The following is a 19399-nucleotide window of genomic DNA, read 5'->3' as shown; positions in this document are numbered from 1 at the left end:
ACAAAATTATCCTCTAGAGCTGCATTCAAACGAACTTCAAATGCCTTCAAATAAACAGGAAAAACAAAAAAGAAGGAGGCATCGGAATAGCATTCAAAGGACACCTGAAAATAAAAACAGACACACCATTCAACATCCTCAACTGCGAAACCATGGTAATACACCTAACAGCAAGCCCAAAAATCAACGTCACATTTATCCTGGTGTACAGACCACAAACATGATGCAACCTTCGTCGACAACTTCATAGAAGCCATCGCCAACATAGCCACCAACCACGAACACCTAATCATCCTGGGGGACTTCAACATCTGGTTTGAAGACAGTAACACCAACTCCCAAAACTCACTGATTGAACAACTCACCACCATGAAACTATGGCAACTAGTCAAAGGAGCAACACACTCGATGCAATTTTCGCCAAGGAAAAACTCATCAACACGCCACCGCCGATACAAATACTGTGGAGCGACCATCTCATCATCCCATTCGTGATCACTCTGCCTACTCAAGTCTGCATCCAACCCCCTAAACTCACAACCACCACAAAAAGAAACTGGAAACATGTCAAAGAAAGCAACCTATTCAAACAACTGAAGTTAAGCAAACCCACAACTACAGAATTAGAGCTAGCTCTCCTAGACGGGAAAGCAGAGCTACTACACAAATGGATTGCAGACGCAATTGACAAGATCGCCCCAGAAAAACCATTCATCCCATAAAAAAAGAGCAATGGCCAAATGGTTCACCCCACTATTAAGCAACATGAAAAAGGAAAGCAAAAAGATGGAACTGGAATGGAGTTAAAAATACAACCCAGACAAAAAACATTGTTCCAGAGACAAATCCGTGCATACAAGAAGGAAATTTAAAAGGCGAAGAGAAGGCATTATAATGACAGAATCACCAATGCCACCAACACACAAAAAGAAATGTTTAACATCATTAAAGAGATGAGAAACCCACCAGGCTATGACAACACCCAAACCCCCTCAGAGAAACTATGCAACGACCTGGCGGACCGCTTGAAAAAAAAAAATAATCTACGACATCCGACAAACCATACAAAACATACCAACCGGCCACAACATACTACCAAGTGAACCTATCACAGAACCTCAGCACAATCTCAAAAACCTTCCTGAAATATCAGCAAAGGCATTTGCAATTCTGGTAAAACACAGCACAAAAGCTGGATCACCCATGGATCCTTGTCCCCCGTACATCTACAAATCAATCCTTACAAAAGGAACGCCAGCAGAATACTACAGAAACCTTCTGAACCTATCACTAGCGACAGGAATTGTACCGAGGACCTTCAAATCAGCATATAACAAACCACTTCTGAAAAACAGTGGCGACGTAGAAGACCTCTCCAACCACAGATCAATTTCAAACATTCCCTACCTGGCAAAACTCCTGAAAACCTACGTTTACAAACTAACCCAAGAATACGTAGTAAAACACCTCCTGCTAGACCAAACTCAAGTCGGTTTCAGACCCGCAAGAGGAACGGAAACAGCACTAGTATCCATTTGGCACGACCTAAAAGCTAACGCAGACTCAAACACAACCTTACCCTCATTCTACTCGACCTCTCTGCTGCCTTCGACACAGTTAGTCATGACACCCTAACCAAAAGACTAGAAGACTTAGGAATAACAGACACAGCACTACTCTGGACTAAATCATTCCTAGCCGACAGAACAGAAACCATATGGATTAAACCCTTCAAATCCACTCAAAGAGTTAACGACTGTGGAGTGCCACAAGGACCCTCACTATCACCACTGTACTTCAACACCTATCAGACTCTGGTTATCAGAATCTTCCAAAAGTACTACATTACATGCTACAACTACACTGATGATACTCAAATCATCTACAAAATCAAAGGCACCCAAGCTGATCACTTAACCCTAATCGAGTGCCTAAAAGAAGTCTTCAACTGTATGACTGCCAACAACCTGAAAATCAACCCAGGATGGACAGAAATCATGATCATATCCAAAGACCAAGAGAATGATACGGCCATCCCATGACCAAAAGAAATGGGAACCACACCATCAGCATCTAAGGTAGTAAAAAATCTGGAAGTCCTGATGGACAACACCCTAACCTTAGAACCACAAGTAAATGCAACAGTCAAGAAATGTTTTTTCCTCCTCCACCCAGCAAGAAGAATCCTACCAATCCTCTCCTTCACCCACAAAACATCACTATCGTCGCCCTCAGCATGTCACGAATCGACTATGCAAACAGCCTCTACCTCGGAATACCAGAGTACCTACTGAAGAAACTACCACGGATACAAAATGCAGCAGCCAGACTACTCCTCAAACTATCAAGAAGAGAACACATCACTCCGGCCCTAAAAACACTACATTGGCTCCCAGTAAAACATTGCATCACCTTCAAAACAATGTGCATAACGCACAGGGCAATCAGTGGACAAGGAGCAGAATTCCTACAGAAGAAAATGACTATCTATAAGCCAATGAGACTCCTCAGGGCAAGCAACAAAATCCGCCTGGAACCAAAACCATACCTCAAGAAAAAACTTGGAGGCACCTCCTTCTACCACTTAGCCGCAAAAATCTGGAACAGCATCCCAAAAAAAGTAAGAAACACCAAAAATCACCTGAAATTTTGGAAATTACTAAAAACCTGGCTCTTCAACACCACCGACACAAACTGAAAACCGAAAAAGAAAGCAAATGGGATGACTAAACTGAAGCGGACACGGACAACCCCCAGAACCGACTGTGGACAACTCATGTGGAGAAGCTACCATGGCACCTGAAGGAAGGACGCTGGGTAGAGTGGAACACAGGCGACACACACGGAGACAGAGTCAACAACCCACCCTAACCCCACCCACCAGGTACCACAGTGCTGTGGAACTGTCAGGATATTGGTAATCGCCACACTAGCGGAGCTGTGGGCATTGGCAGGTGCACTAGCAGTATGAACGGGAAGGGAAGACCGGGAGGTCCTCGAGGAAGGCTGGGGGAGGAGGGGGCAAGATGTGAAAGGGACCTTTAAGCCCGGCTGACCCAGATTAGGACAGAGGCACAGGGGCGCTCCCGAACACCACCTGGGACATTACAGAAACCCAGCGCCTCAATTCAGGATAAAGATGCCAAATAACCAATTGCACTAACAACTTCCCCTTCTGAATACACCTCTCAAACTCCAAACCAAACACAACCACAAACCTACAGCATAACAAACCGCACAAACTTCACTACATTGCAACAACAAAACAAAAAAACGCGCATAGACTCGCACAACAGTACACAACGACTACCAGCCGCAAACACCCAAGGCCCAGCCAACAGACCCACTGGCCCCCAACAGCACATCACTGCTCTCTTGCACTTTTCCAGTTTCACCCCCCCTCCTCCTTCTTTTAGAGCCGCCAGAGCGCCAGGGGACCACTCCGGTGGTGATAGTGCGCGGTACAAATATCCTTTAACATTAACATTAAAACCGGACCCACAGTCTCACTCTGTGATGCTTGTGCGGGTCCCGTTTGTTTTTAGCTCTATGCTCCTTTGGACGACTCTCCCTTGCAGTAGGACCCTTCTTGCAAAATTCAATTTCCACCCCAGTGACTGGAGTTCCCCAATTGTACTATTATTCTTCTTCTTTCACTTCCTTATGGTTTTCTCCAGGTCCGTCACTTTGGGCCTCATTACGACCCAGGCGGTAAGGGGTTTACGGCGGCGTAAACAGCGCCGACCCTTACCGCCTGATTCCGAGGTCCCTTAGCGCCATGGAGGATTTAACACCTGCTTTTAGCAGGTGTTAAAATCCATGGCGCTAAGGGACCTTGTTGTTAATTACGCCACCGTAATTTACGGTGGCGTAATTAACGCCTTCCCCACTCCCATTATGCCCTATGGGGCAAAAATGGGAATGGGGAAGGGTAAATGGGGATTGGGGACTTACCGCCCCGCCAACCTCGGAATGGGGCGGTAAGTCCGCCAACCACCATGGCGTAAATGTAGTTTACGCCATGGTGGTAAAGGTACGACCCAGGCGGTAACTTACCGCCTGGGTCGTAATGAGGCCCTTTGTCTATGGGGATACGAGCATACCCCTATTGGGGAATCTATTTCTAAAAATTGGATTGTTTGGGCTGGACCTACCGTCTTTTCCTCTGCCAGTGGGAAGCCCCACTCACTGGTTAGCACCACGAACCCTTCCAATGTCTTTCTGCACAAGTTAGACCAGTGCGGACTTATGAATATAAAATCGTCTAGATAATGCACTGCTTGTGCCTCTGGGGTGATTCTGCTCAGCGCCCACTGCAGGAAGGAGCTCACCTTCTCAAAATAAAAATATGACAGTGCACAGCCCATTGGGAGGCATTTGTAGAAGTAATACTTACCCCCAAACTGGAACCAAAGTGATGGATGTGATGCTTAGTGTACTGGTAGTAACCTAAAGGCCGCCGGAATGTCTGCTTTTGCCAACCAGGCCCCCTTATCAGCTTTCCTGATGACTTCCACTGCCTCCTGAAATTCAGTGAATGCCACTGTTGTTTCCTGGCTTGAGATGCCATCATATACTGACTTGCCCTCTGGGTACGAAAGGTGGTCTATTAACTTAAATTTCCCTTTCTCCTTCTTCGGTACCAGTCCCAACAGAGAACAGATGAACTCACAAAATGGTATCCTCTTGCAAGGCCCTTAGAACCTGCCCAAGTCTATTTCCTTTTTAATCTTTTTCTGGACCAACTCTGGGTTGTCTCTTGCCGAATTTAGGTTTCTGGGAATCTCTTGTGACCCTATACCCTTGAAAGGGATGAGAAGACCTTGCCTGAGCCCCCTTCATTTGTCTTTGCTATTTCTCTATCTGGGACGGCTTGTCTCCACCATTGCCTCTATTCTTATTGGTCACCTCCCCAGTGCAAACCCCTTTTTATGGGTTTTTGGCCTCAAAGTGTCTTGGGTTGGTGGTTTTTGTCATCCTTGTGCACTTGTTGCTGCTGTGTTCCCTGCTGCACCTATTGCACTGGTGCCTGAATTTGCTGTCCTTTACCCAGCTGAATGCTCCTTTGTCAAACTTCGAGCATATTGCTGGGGTCCCCTGCGTCGATCTTGTCCCCCATCCTTGCGCTGTGGGAGGCATGCTGTGCTGCCAACTTCCCTGCGCCCAAATTGTTTCCTCCCAAATGACTGCCCACTGGCTGCCTGGAAGCTGTTATCATATGCTCTGTACCCATACTGCCAATTTCCTTTGCCGCCTTCCTCTCCCCTGGCCAGCGTTTCGGGCTGGCTCACCTTGGCTTTTAGTATACTAAATATGCATATATTGGCGTCTTCTCTTCCCACCCTAAGTCTAGGTAGCTGTCCATCTGCATTTGAAAGCCTTCCATGCATATTCCCGCCATGCATGGCCCCAAATGTTTTAGGCACTTTAAAGCCTCATTACGAGTTCGGCGGTAGCCATGCCGCTATTGGCGGCATGGCTGCCGCCGAAATCGCGTATGGGTCCGGGTCCTCAGAATGAGGAATTACCGGGCCATTCCGAGTTCGGAAGGCCCGGTAATTCCTCCCTCCAAGGACCCGGACACGGTCCTTCCCTATTCACATTTCAGCCCCCTTAGGGCCGAATGGGAATGGGAGAGGGAGCAAACAACGGGCCATTACGAGTTGGCCCGTTGTTTGCTCCCACTTCCCCTCGCGGGACCCGGTAAGCACGCCTGGTTTGACCAGGCGTTACTTACCGTGTCCCGAGAGGGGAACTTGTAATGCGACGGTACGGGGTTAACGGCGCCGGCACCTTGTACGGCGCCGTTAACCCCGTAGCCAGGGTCGTAATGAGGCCCACTCTCTTCAAAAGCCACTAGCACTGTGCCTTCTTCTGGTTAACTCTACATTGTTATAGTAGCTAAAATGTGACACGCTGACAGCCAGTTCTCAAATGTTTGTTAGATTGGGGCTTTCTTGCTAGCCCCCTTTTCCTCTTCCTTCTTCTCTTTTCTGAATACATCATACCCCCTTCTCTGGAATTCCAAGAATAAAAAAATCTCCATTAATTCTTTACGCCAAATTGCCCTTTTTTCTATCTTCCTCTCGATGTGCCATGCCATGGTTTTAACCCCACTCTTGTGCACATCTTTCCCTATTGTACATCTCCTGTATCTGGTCTCAAATGCACCCTCATCTCTCCTATTTCTTCCTGCTGGTATCGATTGTTTCCCATCCGTAAAGCTCCTCTTATTGACCGATGCCCATACATTTCTTCTTTCCTCATCTTCACTAGAATCAGTGTCACTCTTAGTACCGCTTTCTGTGTTTGATGAGCTAGAGCTTGAATCTCTCCTGAATCTCCCTGCATCTCTCCTCTTTCTGCTCCTGCAACACTTTCTGGGCATTCTGCAGAAGCCAGCTCCACACAAGCGTAGCAAGGTCATCCTCCATTTTGCAATCCCCTTTTCACTTTGCCCAGTACCTGTGTGATTCTCATTTCTGTTCTTCTTTTGTGGCCTCTCCGCCTCGGTCCTCTCCACTTCCGTGGTGTCTCTTTCTCTCCCCTCTCTCTTCTGTTTTGTAGGTAGTGTGGCCTCCTCCTCCGCTCCATCGGATTCCTCATGGCTGCTTTCCTCCATTAGCAAGGGTGACACCTCTCTGCAGCGGTCCTATCCTTGCGGGAGCGTCTCTGCCACCCATTCTGATTCAAAATCCTCACCGGCCCTGATTAGCTGTTTTCCTCTATAGAGATGGAGCCAAGTACCCCCATCCAAAGCTCTTCCCCAGTTTTGCCTATATGCTGTGAGCCAGAATGTGAAACACGTGCATTGCCAGTAAGAATACCTATACCGTAAGATTCCAATTGAGAAAGCTGTACATGCATATACAATATGATGGACATTTGAACGAAATCCCGGAAGTAGTGGGAAAACTGAGCAAAAGGGAAGACTGGTGACATCATGAAGAGCAGAATTGACGCACCCAGAAGAGATGCAGAGATGAGAGAATATAAAGATTCTGTTAGCTCTAAAGAGAGGTGTTAAAGATGAGCAACATTTCGGGCTTGAAATGAAAATGTTCATGCTACAGAAATAATGAAGAAGCTATCAAGTGTAAAGTCGCAGCAACGCAAGTAGACAAAGTATTCTTTAAGGCTGGCTATGTAGTGAATAGATTGCGACGATGCGCCAACGTGCATATATATATATATATATAATGTAAGGACTATGGATGATTCCACAACGCGCTTTAGCGGAGCTGGGTTCCGAAAGCAGAAAGACGTTTTTAGTGTGTCACAGTTAGAAATCGAAAACTCTAACATGGAGGTGTACCTCCTACCCCCTGTGCCTCCTCCCGGTTCCGCTCCTTCCAACTCCTTGCTCCTCTTCACTGGAACTCACTCCCCCTCTCAATCCGCTCTTCCACGACCCTTCCCTCATTTCGCACTTCCCTTAAATCCCTTCTCCTCCACTCTCCTCCTTGAAGGCCTCCCCTGTTCTCTCTACCTCCCACCACTTTCCCTCTTCTAACTCCCATTTCATTCTCCCTCCCTTCTATTCTTCACTCGTTCTATCCTTCTCTGTTCCCCCTCACCACTCCTATTCCCTCTCCACTTCCCCTCCCCTCAGTTAATTGCTTTTTGCACTGTTCTGTTGTCGAATGATTCATTATGTAATTTTGCTCCCAATGTTTATTGTTGTTCACTGTATGAGTTGTTCCATTGTACAGTGCCTTGGTGTAAGGCGCTCTATAAATAAACAAATCAATCAATCAATCAATCAATCAAAGAAAGGCTTGGTTGGATGAACACCAAGAAGTCAAGGCCACCTTGGGCCTGGACGTGTGTACGAACAATTACAGAACGTTTGAAAAGAACAAGCCTTCTGTTTTAAATGAGGGGCGAAAACATTGAAGACATCAGAGGTTCACCAAATAGTAGTATTTTAAATGCAGTAAGCCTCGAAAACATGGTCTACAGTCACGTGGTCAGATGAAAATAGACACTATGATGAACTGTTTCAAAACCAAGAAGGCAGAGTATGCTATAAAGCCTCATATTCTCCAGCACAGAGAACATTTCCAAGGCCGAGTTCAAAGCCTTAATTGACTAGTAGGCTGCAAGTGTGATGATGGATGCCAGGGCTAATTGGTGAGAAGCTATGGTTATGACCAGCCCACTAGAACCTGTGTGCCAGCCTACATGCTGCTTGGGTAGGTGGAATATTACAGAGAGGTACAAGGGTGCCAACCAATTATAAAGGGACACGTAATAGAGAGCCCTATGGTTTGTACAACCAATGGGACATTGCTGGGCTCTGTAACTGGATACCTCTTTGCCAACCTGAAGTGCATTAGCTGCCCCCTTTGTGTGATTGTCTGCCCAATAATACCCAAATAATACAAAGTTGCTAAGACTATTGTCACTGCGTGGTGGCGTGGCTAAGCCTGTAGCTCCTGCAGATCCGACATAGATCCTGTTCTGAAAGGCAGCCACAGGGTGTGCAGACATCTGATAATTCATCACCGGGTGTGCAAAGAAGTCGTGTACAGCTGCGTGTAAATATGAAACTGCTGGTGCGTTTATACTGTAGATCGAGCCATCCGAAGTAGGAGACCCAGTAAGGAGCCGCGGTGTTGGGGGTTACTGGCGCCCCCCCCAGCGCTGTCCGCAAGCCCCGGATCCCCAAGGACACAGCCTCACACGTCCTTGCGGTTCGGGCTTCCCGGTCGCTCTGCGCGGCCGGGAAACGCCCCATTTATTTATGCTGCACACGGCGGCATGCAACATCACGCCGCCGCATGCGCGCCCCGTCATCGGGCAGCGCCACACTCCTCCTTTTTCGGGAGGACAAACAACTAACATTAAAGAACTATACACTGCAAACCAAAACACTATATGTCTATAACAATTTACATGTCCCGTCCTGAAAGACCACTTTATTAACATCCACCCGGGTCCCCTTACTTAACCGTTCCCATTGTCAGGATGATCAGACACCTGTCCCAGAACGTAGTCGCTAAGGTGAGCAGGTTTCCCTCACCTAGTCCTCTGGGGGTACCTCCTACTCACCTCTGGCACGGGTGTTCGGTCCATAGGCATTCCCCGGGCCGGGGACTCGGGCAGACATGGTGATTCTCCTTCGTCCTCAGGGACGACCTCCAAGTCGGATCAGGGGGTGGATCAGTCCTGGGATCCCGTAACTTCTTAAAGAAGCTCACGTTGCGAGTTACCTCAGACCAGCCATCCGATGCAGTCACCATGGATCCCTTGACCGCAACAACGTCCAGCGGCTCCAGCTCGTACGGTAGGGAGAGCTTCCCATGGGGATGTCTATTTCGAATGAGGACTTCATCACCCGGCTCCAGCCGCTGTAGGCGAAGCCCCCTCCGAAGGTTCTCCTGTTCAATCCTTATTCGCCGGTCCGCCTCGACCTGTTGATTGTCAATCACCCCCGGTTCTTTCTCTCTGACCTCAGGTAACAGCCCCCGAGGACACCGCTTGAACAACGCCTCTGCCGGGGCCACTCCAGTGGATGCATGCGGCGTGGTACGGTACACTCTCAAAAACTGGTAGAGGGCTCTTTGGAGGGACTGTCCTTGGCCCTGGGCGATCCAAAATGTCTTATTTAAGGTTCTCATCATCCGTTCTGCTTCACCATTTGCCCTTGGCCAGAGAGGCGAGATCTTCCTGTGCACCACCCCATAGCTCTCCATCAGTTCCGAGAACCGTTTACTCTGGAACGGCGCCCCGTTGTCTGAGCACACCGTATGTGGGAAACCATGGGCTGCAAACACCTTTTCCACGGCCACCACAACATGCTCAAATGCCATTGACTCTACGAACTCCACCTCGGGGTACCTCGAGTATTCGTCAACCAGCACGAGGAAGTGGGTGCCCATCGTGATGGAGCCAAAGTCTGCATGAACGACTTCCCACGGATGCATCCCTCGAGGCATCGCCTCTATGACAGGTTCACGCTGCAGGGGTGATGCCGCCTGACACCAAACACAGGCTGCCACGAAATCGTCCACCTTCCGCTCCAGTTCCGGGAACCACACTTTCAGCCTTAAGCATGCTTTGGTCTTGGCAGCGCCCTGGTGACCACGGTGTGCAAGGGCAATCATGTCCCCCACCTTCGACTGGGGCACCACAATTCGATCTCCCCGGAGTAGAAGGCCGGATGTTGAGAACGATAGCTCCTCCCCGACCTTCCATAACTGCTCCAGTCCAGTTCTGGCCTCCTGGGTGCGCCTCACTAGGGCTTCCAGCACCGACTTCCAGGATCCCTGCTGCCTGGATTGCCTTAGTATCCTGAAACACTCGTCATCTGCTGCAGCTGTCTCAAGTTCCTTTAAGGGCATGGCATTTGGGGTGGCCGCCTCCACCACCACCCGGACATGCTCTTCGGCCTCCTCCGCACAGGTGTCATAGTCCTCCGCCCCAGGCGCCCCCGGGTGTCTAGAGAGATAGTCTGCCGCATTGTTCGCTCCCGGCCGATACACCAGGGTAACTCCATAATCCAAGAGGGTGAGCATCCATCTCTCAATTCGTGCTGGCAGCTTGGAGGATGACCCCACCAGGATGGCAATCAATGGTTTGTGGTCCGTCACCACCGTCACCGGGCGTCCAAGAACATAGAGCCGGAAGTGCCTGCAGCCCCAGAGTACGGCCAGTGCCTCGCGCTCAATCTGCGAGTATCGTTGCTCCGCCTCCGATAGCGCCTTGCTGGCGTAGGCCACCGGGCAGACACCCCCATCATGGTCGATCTGTGTCAGCACGGCGCCCAAACCAAACGGACTGGCGTCAACAATGATCTCCGATGGTAACACCGGATCAAAGAAGGCCATGGTGTCCTCTGCTGCCAGGGCGCCCCTGATGTCGACAAAGGCCGCTTGTTCAAGGGGGCCCCAGTTCCAGATGTTGTCTTTTCTTGTCAGCGCCCTGAGCGGTTCTGACCTGGAGGCAAGATTCTGGATGAATCGTCCACAGTAAGTAACCATGCCCAGAAAACTCTGCACATCTGATACGGATTCTGGAGGCTGCGCCTTTCTGATGTCCTGGACCTTCTTAGGATCAGGTGACACCTCCCCTCCTTAAACACGATGCCAAAGAATTCTATTGATGGTCGCAGAAATTCACATTTCTCCTTGTGGATGGTGAGGCCCAGGAACTGCAGTCTCTCAAACGTCTTTGCCAGGCGTCTCAGGTGGTCTACCTCCATTCTGGCAAACACCAGGATGTCATCGCTGATATTCAGGACTCCCTCCAGGTCTGCTAGGGCGCCCCTGATGATGTTTTGAAACACCTCTGCTGCCGAGGACACCCCGAAACTCAGTCTCTTGTAACGGTACAGACCTCGGTGGGTGGTAAAGGTAGTAATATACCTCGACTCAGGGTGTAGGACGACCTGGTGATAACCCGCTCGGAGGTTCAGCTTCGAGAAGAAGCGAGCGCCTTGTACCTCGGCAATGATGTCGTCTATCGTTGGGGTGAGGTGTCTTTCTCTTTTGATTGCTTTGTTCAGCAACCTCATGTCCACACAGATCCGGACAGCATCAGGTTGTTTGGGTTTTCGTGCCACCACAATTGGGGATACCCAGGGAGTCAGACTTTCCACCTTCTCTATGATGTCGAGATCGACCAAGTTGTCCAGCTCCTTGTCGACATGTTCACGAAGGTGAAACGGTACCCTGCAATCTTTCAGGGCGATGGGCTGCATGGATTCGTCAATGTGCAACCTCACTTGGTCACCAGCCATCTGTCCAATCCCTCTGAATAGTGCGGCATATTTCTCCAGCAAATCATTGATGTCTACTAGATAGACGGAGTACGCAAAACTGACAATGCCAAGGGCCTCCGCCGCTGCACAGCTCAGCAAGGTATTGTTGCTCACTGGTGTCACATGGAACCGTGCAGTGATTTGGGATCCATCATGCTCCACCTTCGCCACGAAGACGCCGTCTAATGGGATAGGGTCTATGCCACCAAACGCGAAGATGCGGGCCTTGGGTGCGACCAATTTGGGAGGCAGGTTCATGGCGTCATAGTGTCCATGGGCCATCACATTGACAGACGCCCCCGTGTCTACCAGGACCGGGACTGGAGAATGGTTTACCTCCACCACACATCTTGGCTGTCTCCTGTTCTTTCCTTTCAGGACCTCCACACTTGAGACAAAGAAAATGTTCTCTTCCTCTTCTTCGTCAGCCTCCTCTGCCTGGACATCCTCTTCACCCTGGTCCACTTGAGCGACGTTGGGCGGTCGACCTGGCAAATGAAGATGGACCGGGCGGGGCCTCTTGGCACCAGCACAGGCATCGCCGCCTTGCACACTCTTGAGAAATGGTCTGGTAGCCCACACCGTCCACAAGTCTTTCCGGCCGCAGGGCATTCCGTTGGGTGGGGCAGGTCGTAGCCGCACTTCTGGCAAGACTCTCCTGCCCTCCCAGTTCTGTCTCGGGGGCCACCGCCAGGTCTTCTGGTGCCCATGCCACTGCGCCACATTGCACACACCTCCTTGGTTTTGATGGCGCGCGACCCAGTCTCCATTCTCGCTGCCCTCGCCTCGGACACCTCATGGCACCTCCCCAGTTCAAGGATGCGTGGGAGTGTGATTCTGGGCTCCCTTAGCACTTGTCGCCTGAGCTTTCCTGAAGAACACGCCTGTATGAGCATGGTCCTGATCATATCTTCTGCATCACCCCACGCGCAAGCTAACGACAGGCGCCTGAGGCGTCCATAGAAAGTGTCCAGAGTCTCGTCCTCTTTCTTTTTGGCGGACAGCATCATGAAGCGCTCATAGTCCGCGTTGGCTAGAGGCAGAAAGTGAACTTGAAGGGCAGCCTTCGCCTGACCGTAGGACCCATCCCCCGGCAGAAGCGATTCAAAAATGTCCTAAACTGAGGGCCCTGCTGAATATAACATGGTTGCCAGTCTGGAGTCATCATCAGCCACTTGAGCGGCTCGAAAGTACATGTCCAGGCGGTCGACCCACCTCTTCCATCTGGGCCCCAAGCTGCAAGGTGTGCCCGAAACATCAAACTCCAGGATTGGCTGCAGGGCCGCGTGTGCATGAGGCTGGGCCATAGCTGGAGGAATCTGTTGGACAACGGGTACCACCTCCGGCTGCACAGGAGGTAGCAGACCTGGAGGACCTGCCTGCCCAACTAGAGGCTGCTGCTGCTGCTGCTGCTGCTGGTGCACCGTCTTGATCCTCAGTGTCACTCATGAGCTCGAGCGCACAGGCACCCCCAGTGTGGAAGATGGGGGCCGCAACTCAGACTCAAACCACCTCCAGGGAGGAAAACAGTCACTGCAACACACCTCTGTGATGAGGAAGAGGATGAAAAACAGTAGGGCCACCAGCAGTCACACGGAAAAAGTCACTGTAACCCACCTCTGTGATGATGAAGAGGATGAAGACGGTTTCAGCCTGATGAAGAAATATTAAAGTCACTGCAGCACACCTCTGTGATGATGAAGAGGATGAAGAAGGCTCCAGCCCTCGACTGTTCCAAAAATTGAGACAAGAACGAATAATGGGCTATGCAGGCCCAGCCATGTTAGCCCTCCTCCTTGCTCGCACTCGACGTAGGAGACCCAAGAAAATGAAATAAAACACAAATTGGGCACATGTGTATTCAGGTATAGCTGTCTGCTGACAGAAGTTCCAAAAATTAGGTCTGGATTCACTTCACAGCTCAAACCGGAGCTTCGTGAAGTTCCACAGCCTGATAGACAAAATGGCCGCCAGCCGCGTGGGTGACGCACTACCTGCGGCTTGAAACGAAGTCTTAATCCGACCTCGTTTCGGTGAAAAAAATGTATATCAATAATCACCCCCGGGCGCAGGCATCGTCTCCCCCACTCGTCGCCACTGTTGGGGGTTACTTTCGCCCCCCCAGCGCTGTCCGCAAGCCCCGGATCCCCAAGGATACAGCCTCACACGTCCTTGCGGTTCGGGCTTCCCGGTCGCTCTGCGTGGCTGGGAAATGTCCCGTTTAGTTATGCTGCATGCAGTGGCATGCAACGTCAAGCCACCGCGTGCGTGCCCCGTCATCAGGCAGTGCCACATGCGGGTGCAAGATGGCGGTGACATAAAGACAATTACATTCATGAGGACAGTATACTATGGCATGTACCTGCTGTAGTGAGGAACAACTGGGACCTGTAACAGCCCGGCCCGAGCACACGCAGGACTGGAATGCATGTGGGATTCGGAGACTGCGGTAGACACGCTCGCGGAACGTAGAGCTGGGAAGCTCTCAAGCTTGCGGTCCCTGATAATATTGGAGGAGCAGAGGCACATGGGCGGCATAGGTGGGATGGTCGGATCCGCTAGAAAACGATTTTCCCCCAGTTTAGCAGCGCCGGCTGCACATCAGAAGCTGTGAGGACCCTGCGGTGTGCGATGCTGAGCCTGAAGATATACCAGCTCCCAGGGTGCTGTACCCGATGCACGGGTAACAGTGACACATATCAGAGTGGACGGTGTCTCTAGACCACAGCCAGCTGCTGAGAGCGACCGCATGGGCAGTGGGACATCAAGTGGCACAACTGAGATTTGTGTGAAGTCCATAGAGTGGCGAGCAGAGTCCTGCTGAGCGTCTGTGCAGGGACCAGCAAAGTGGTCAACGGTGAAGTGGCCACATGTACCATCAGTGGTGCTGCACAGATCAAATGGCCAGAACTGGGGCATGAAGGGGGGAAGTTGTTATAAGACTTCCAAGCAAGCAGGAACGCTGCCAGCAAAAAGCGATACTCCAGCCACGAGGTGATGGAACACAGAAGGCTAAGAGCTGCTGGCCATACGGGAGAGAAGATACACATTGCCCATAGCCACGGCAACAGAAGGCGGATTCACCACTGCATTTCCCAGTGCAGGCAGAAGATAATGAGCGGAGCGTGAGCGCCAACGTCCACAGCCATAGCTGGATCCCTCGCTGCGGTAGAAAAAGGGATGGACTCGGGGCCAGTTAAGGGGTGAAGAGCGCCTGGTTGCCACCTATGCGCCCAAAGTGACACACTTTGTACCTGCATGTGCACGACACATGAAACCATAAAGGAATACCTCCCATTGCAATTCTTTCCAAGAGCTGTGCAGTTGCATAGTGCAGGGAAACAGAGCCCATTTATAATTGAGCAGCATTGAAGTAGGGCAGTGTTAAGTAACTAACACCAGATGTACTCTTGCATTAAGGGGTCGAGCTGTTCCGATTTACCATCATTCGACAATATACTGTTTCCTGGTTTTTTTTGGAACTTATTGAATGAAGCATATGTAGCACACACCAGGGGCAGGCCAACGAGGACCACATTATGGATGTTGGCATCACGCTGTTACAGTAGCGTATGATACCTAAGCAGGCGGACATGGATGACATGCAGACTCCTCCCATCTGGGAGGCAGAACGGCGCGGGGCACAGCAAAGCTGCGGGCCCATTTGGGTGTCAAGCAGGCCAAATACTGTTGCTGCAGACCCCAGGAATACCGAAGGTGCTGCCAAGCAACAGTATGCCACAATACACATCGGCACCCGGGATCAAACGATACTAGATGGCTGAAAGCAGATAAAGTCTGAATATTCAGACATTGCTGATACTGTCCGAGGAGCTACAAGCAGTGCCTAGCAGATACGCTGAAGTCCTCCAAGGAGAAAGCAGTGGGAGAGCGGCAAAACCCGCCTGTATCATCAGACCGGCAAGCAGCAGAATCGACACGCCTGGGTGGCACAATCTCCAGCACAGGTGCAGAGATGCAAGATGGCAATAAGCCATGGCATTTTAACTCAAAAGAGCAAAGGGAAGCAGCTCACTTTGGAGGCTTGCACCAAATCAGCGGTCCCAGTGCAGAGCCCTGCTCAAGCAACCACAACATCTCAAAGAGAGCAGATGCTCGTGGAAGGAGACCCACAGATCCTAGCAGCCATACCATCTCTGAAGGAGTCTCTTTATGCTAAAATAGACACCATCAGCATAGATGTGAACTTGCTAAGACAAGATGTGAGGGCACTCGCTGAACACACTGGACCGCTTGAAAAGTCAACTGCGGAGAATACAAGTGGCCTTAAAGGCACCTCTGAAGAAGTCAGGGTACTGCAACAATAAGTGCATAATTTGGAGGACACAGCCGAGGGTGCAGAAGGCAGGGCTAGATGCAATAATGTAAGAATTATTGCGCTCCAGGAAGGAGAAGGGCTAAACCTGACAGAGTACATAGAGACCATACTGCAGCAAGAAATCGGTCCAGGCGTCCTCAGTCAAACCTTCATGGTCGAATGGCCACATAGGTTGCAGATGAGGAAACCACAGCGTGGAGCCCCGCTGAGGCCAATAATAGCCCGGATTCTGAACTACCGAGATAGGTAAAAGATCCTTGAATACCTTCGCAAAGTAGGGACGATCCAACGCGTGTCCGCCATGATAACGGCATACCCGGATTACACCCTACAGGTACAGAAGCTTCTGATGAACTATATATGGGTCAAAATAAGACTCCGAGCGGCTAACCTGAAGTATATGCTGTTGATTCCGGATAAATGGAAAGTGATCCACAAAGGTCGTGCCATCTTCTTTGATAATCCTGAAAACACATTGGATGGACACGCAGAATTTCCGAACTGGAGCAGAGGGCGGCTTGCGTAGTGAAGAGTAGTCACACACAGAAAACCATGACAAATACAAGGCTGCAAAGGTCTGTAATTATGAGCCTCTGGAAATAAAAGTTGCTAAATGCAGTAACCAATAACATGATGCTCATTTAAGATCACACTATGTAGGAGCGTCTTACACCTAAGATCGCACTTCTTTGCTCGGATACTAGCCGTTACATATTCGCCTACTGCACCATACACACCAGGACATGACCCTGAGGGGGAGGCGAGAAGTGGGGAACCTGAGCACAAACGATTGAGCTGGGTAATTGTTGGGGGGTGGGAGGGCAGGGGAGTTGGGGTAGTTAAATGGGAATTAGCCAGTCCACACTGTATATACTGCACTTGAACAATGGACGAATGGTACGTGTCAGAAACTTTAACTGTAATGAGGGAACTTAAAATAATATCCTGGAATGTCAGAGGTCTCAGCACTTACATTAAATGCAACAGAATTATGACTTACCTAAGGCATCAGAAAATAGACATTGCACTCCTGCAAGAAACGCACCTCACAAAAGAGAAACAGACTTCTCTTGCTAAAAAATTGAGAGGCACAACGTTGGGCTTGCAATACTCTGCTTATGCTAAGGGCGTAATACTATGGGTGGCACCGTCGGTACCTTTGAGAGTGCTTGGGACTTTCCAAGATGTAGAGGGAAGGATGTTCATATTGTGGGGTCAGATGGCGCACAGAGAATGTAGTATTATTAACACATATGCACCAAACCAAGAGACCACAGCTTATTTTCGCACATTATACCCACTAATAAGTCCACAAAGAGATGGCACATTGATATGTGGAGGGGATTTTAATTGTACGCTCAACCCTACATTGGACAGGTCGGATGACAAATTTACGCACCCTGCCCCCTCCGACAAAGCCCTGTGCACATTGTTGCAAGCATTTAAACTCTCAGATATATGGCGGACTCTGCACCCACATGCTTGTGGATTTTCACATTATACTGTTCCCCAAGACCTGTACATGAGATTGGATTATACTTTTACAGAAGAAGACAACTTGGGCGAATTCGAGAGGGTGTAATATAAAGCATATATGTTGTCAGATCATGCCCCGCTGGTGGTCACATGGCGTGTTTCCCCACGAGAGCATGCATCACGACATAGGAGTGAGTCTCTGAGGGATGAAGCATTCTGAGAACAGTTTAGAGAAGGGGAGCAGGATTACTTCAAGTATAATACAGGCAGTGTGGCGTCTGCGGGCATGTTATGGGAGGCCTTCAAAGTGGTGATCAGAGGGACTGCAATCGCCAATGGCGAACAGCGTTCAGACCGCAATCGAGAATGACTTACGTAAGGCAGAAATTAAATTAGAAGCCATAAACGGTTAGAGAGATTTACCCAACGAGAGCACCCAAGAGGCCATTGCCCTGCGGCAGGAGTGCTTAATACACTTGGAACGATTACGTAAGTTGAGTTATAGGAAATATGTGGAACGGCAGCTCGCCAAAGGGGATAAACCGGGACCCTTGCTAGCTTGGTTGTGCAAAAGCAAAATAAATGGACCAGAGCATGATTTGGGCAATCACAGCGAGTAATGGGGAGACCTGTGAGGCTCAACAGGACATAAACAAATGTTTTTAGGATTTTTATAAGAAGTTATTTGAGAAGACATCAGAAACACATGAGTTAGAGATAGAAGAAGCCTTAGCACTGATAGATCTTCCTAAGCTAGATGCTGAAGCGGTAGACAGACTTGAGGCCCCCATAACCAAAGAGGAGCTGGAACACACCATAAGAGGGTTGCCGTCAAGTAGGGCTCCAGGTGCAGACTGACTACCAAGTGAGTTCTATAAAGAATTAATGACAGAGATTACTCCTTCATTGTTGGTAATGCTGAATGAATCATTAGAGAATGGTATTTTGCCGCTGACATTAAAGGAGGCAATTATAGTCCCATTACTGAAGCCTAACAAACCCGATACCGATGCGGCTCTTACAGACCCCTCTCGCTACTTAATCAAGACAGGAAAATACTGACGGCTCTAATGGCTAACAGGTTGAAAACAATAATTCATAAACTCATACACCCAGATCAATCAGGTTATGTCCCAAACAGGAATATCACATGTAATCTAAGACGATTGCACCATTTCATCACCCAGACCGAAGACAGTACCCAGTTTATGGCAATAACCTCACTGGATGCAGTCAAGGCATTTGACTTGGTCAATTGGCCATGGCTACTAGCGGTGTTGAAAGGTTTCGGCATGGGTCCCATGTATATTAAATATGTAACGCTACTGTACGCTACTGTACAGCAACTCAGTGGCGAGAGTCAATACAGGCATCACTATATCGGAACAATGGAATTTAAGCAAATGGACGAGATAGGGCTGTCCTTGGTCCCCTACATTATTTATATTGGCCTTGGAACCGTTGGCGGTATATTTACAGATAGAATACCATGTGGTAGGCATCAGAATATGGTGCAGCACACTCCAGGTCTCCCTGCATGCCGATGATATGCTTCTTTAACTACAGCAACCAGAGACTAACCTACAATACATAGTAGATGTGTTTGAGCGCTATGCAGACCTTTCTGGGATTACAACAAATGCACAGAAGTCAAGTTTATTCCCCCTCGCAGGGTACATGGGAAGACCCCAGTGTGCATTACCAGAGTTACCAATTAAATGGGAAATGGACACATTTAGGTACCTGGGGGTACACAGCTCACACAACCCTAAAGTAGAACATGCGCAGAACATGGTAAAGGCGGTGAATAAAATAGAGAA

The sequence above is a fragment of the Ambystoma mexicanum genome, chromosome 1p, assembly GCF_040938575.1.
Source record: "Ambystoma mexicanum isolate Mex_15411 chromosome 1p, UKY_AmexF1_1, whole genome shotgun sequence".
Classification (NCBI taxonomy): Eukaryota; Metazoa; Chordata; class Amphibia; order Caudata; family Ambystomatidae; genus Ambystoma; species Ambystoma mexicanum.
Note: the sequence above shows the minus strand (reverse complement) of the source record.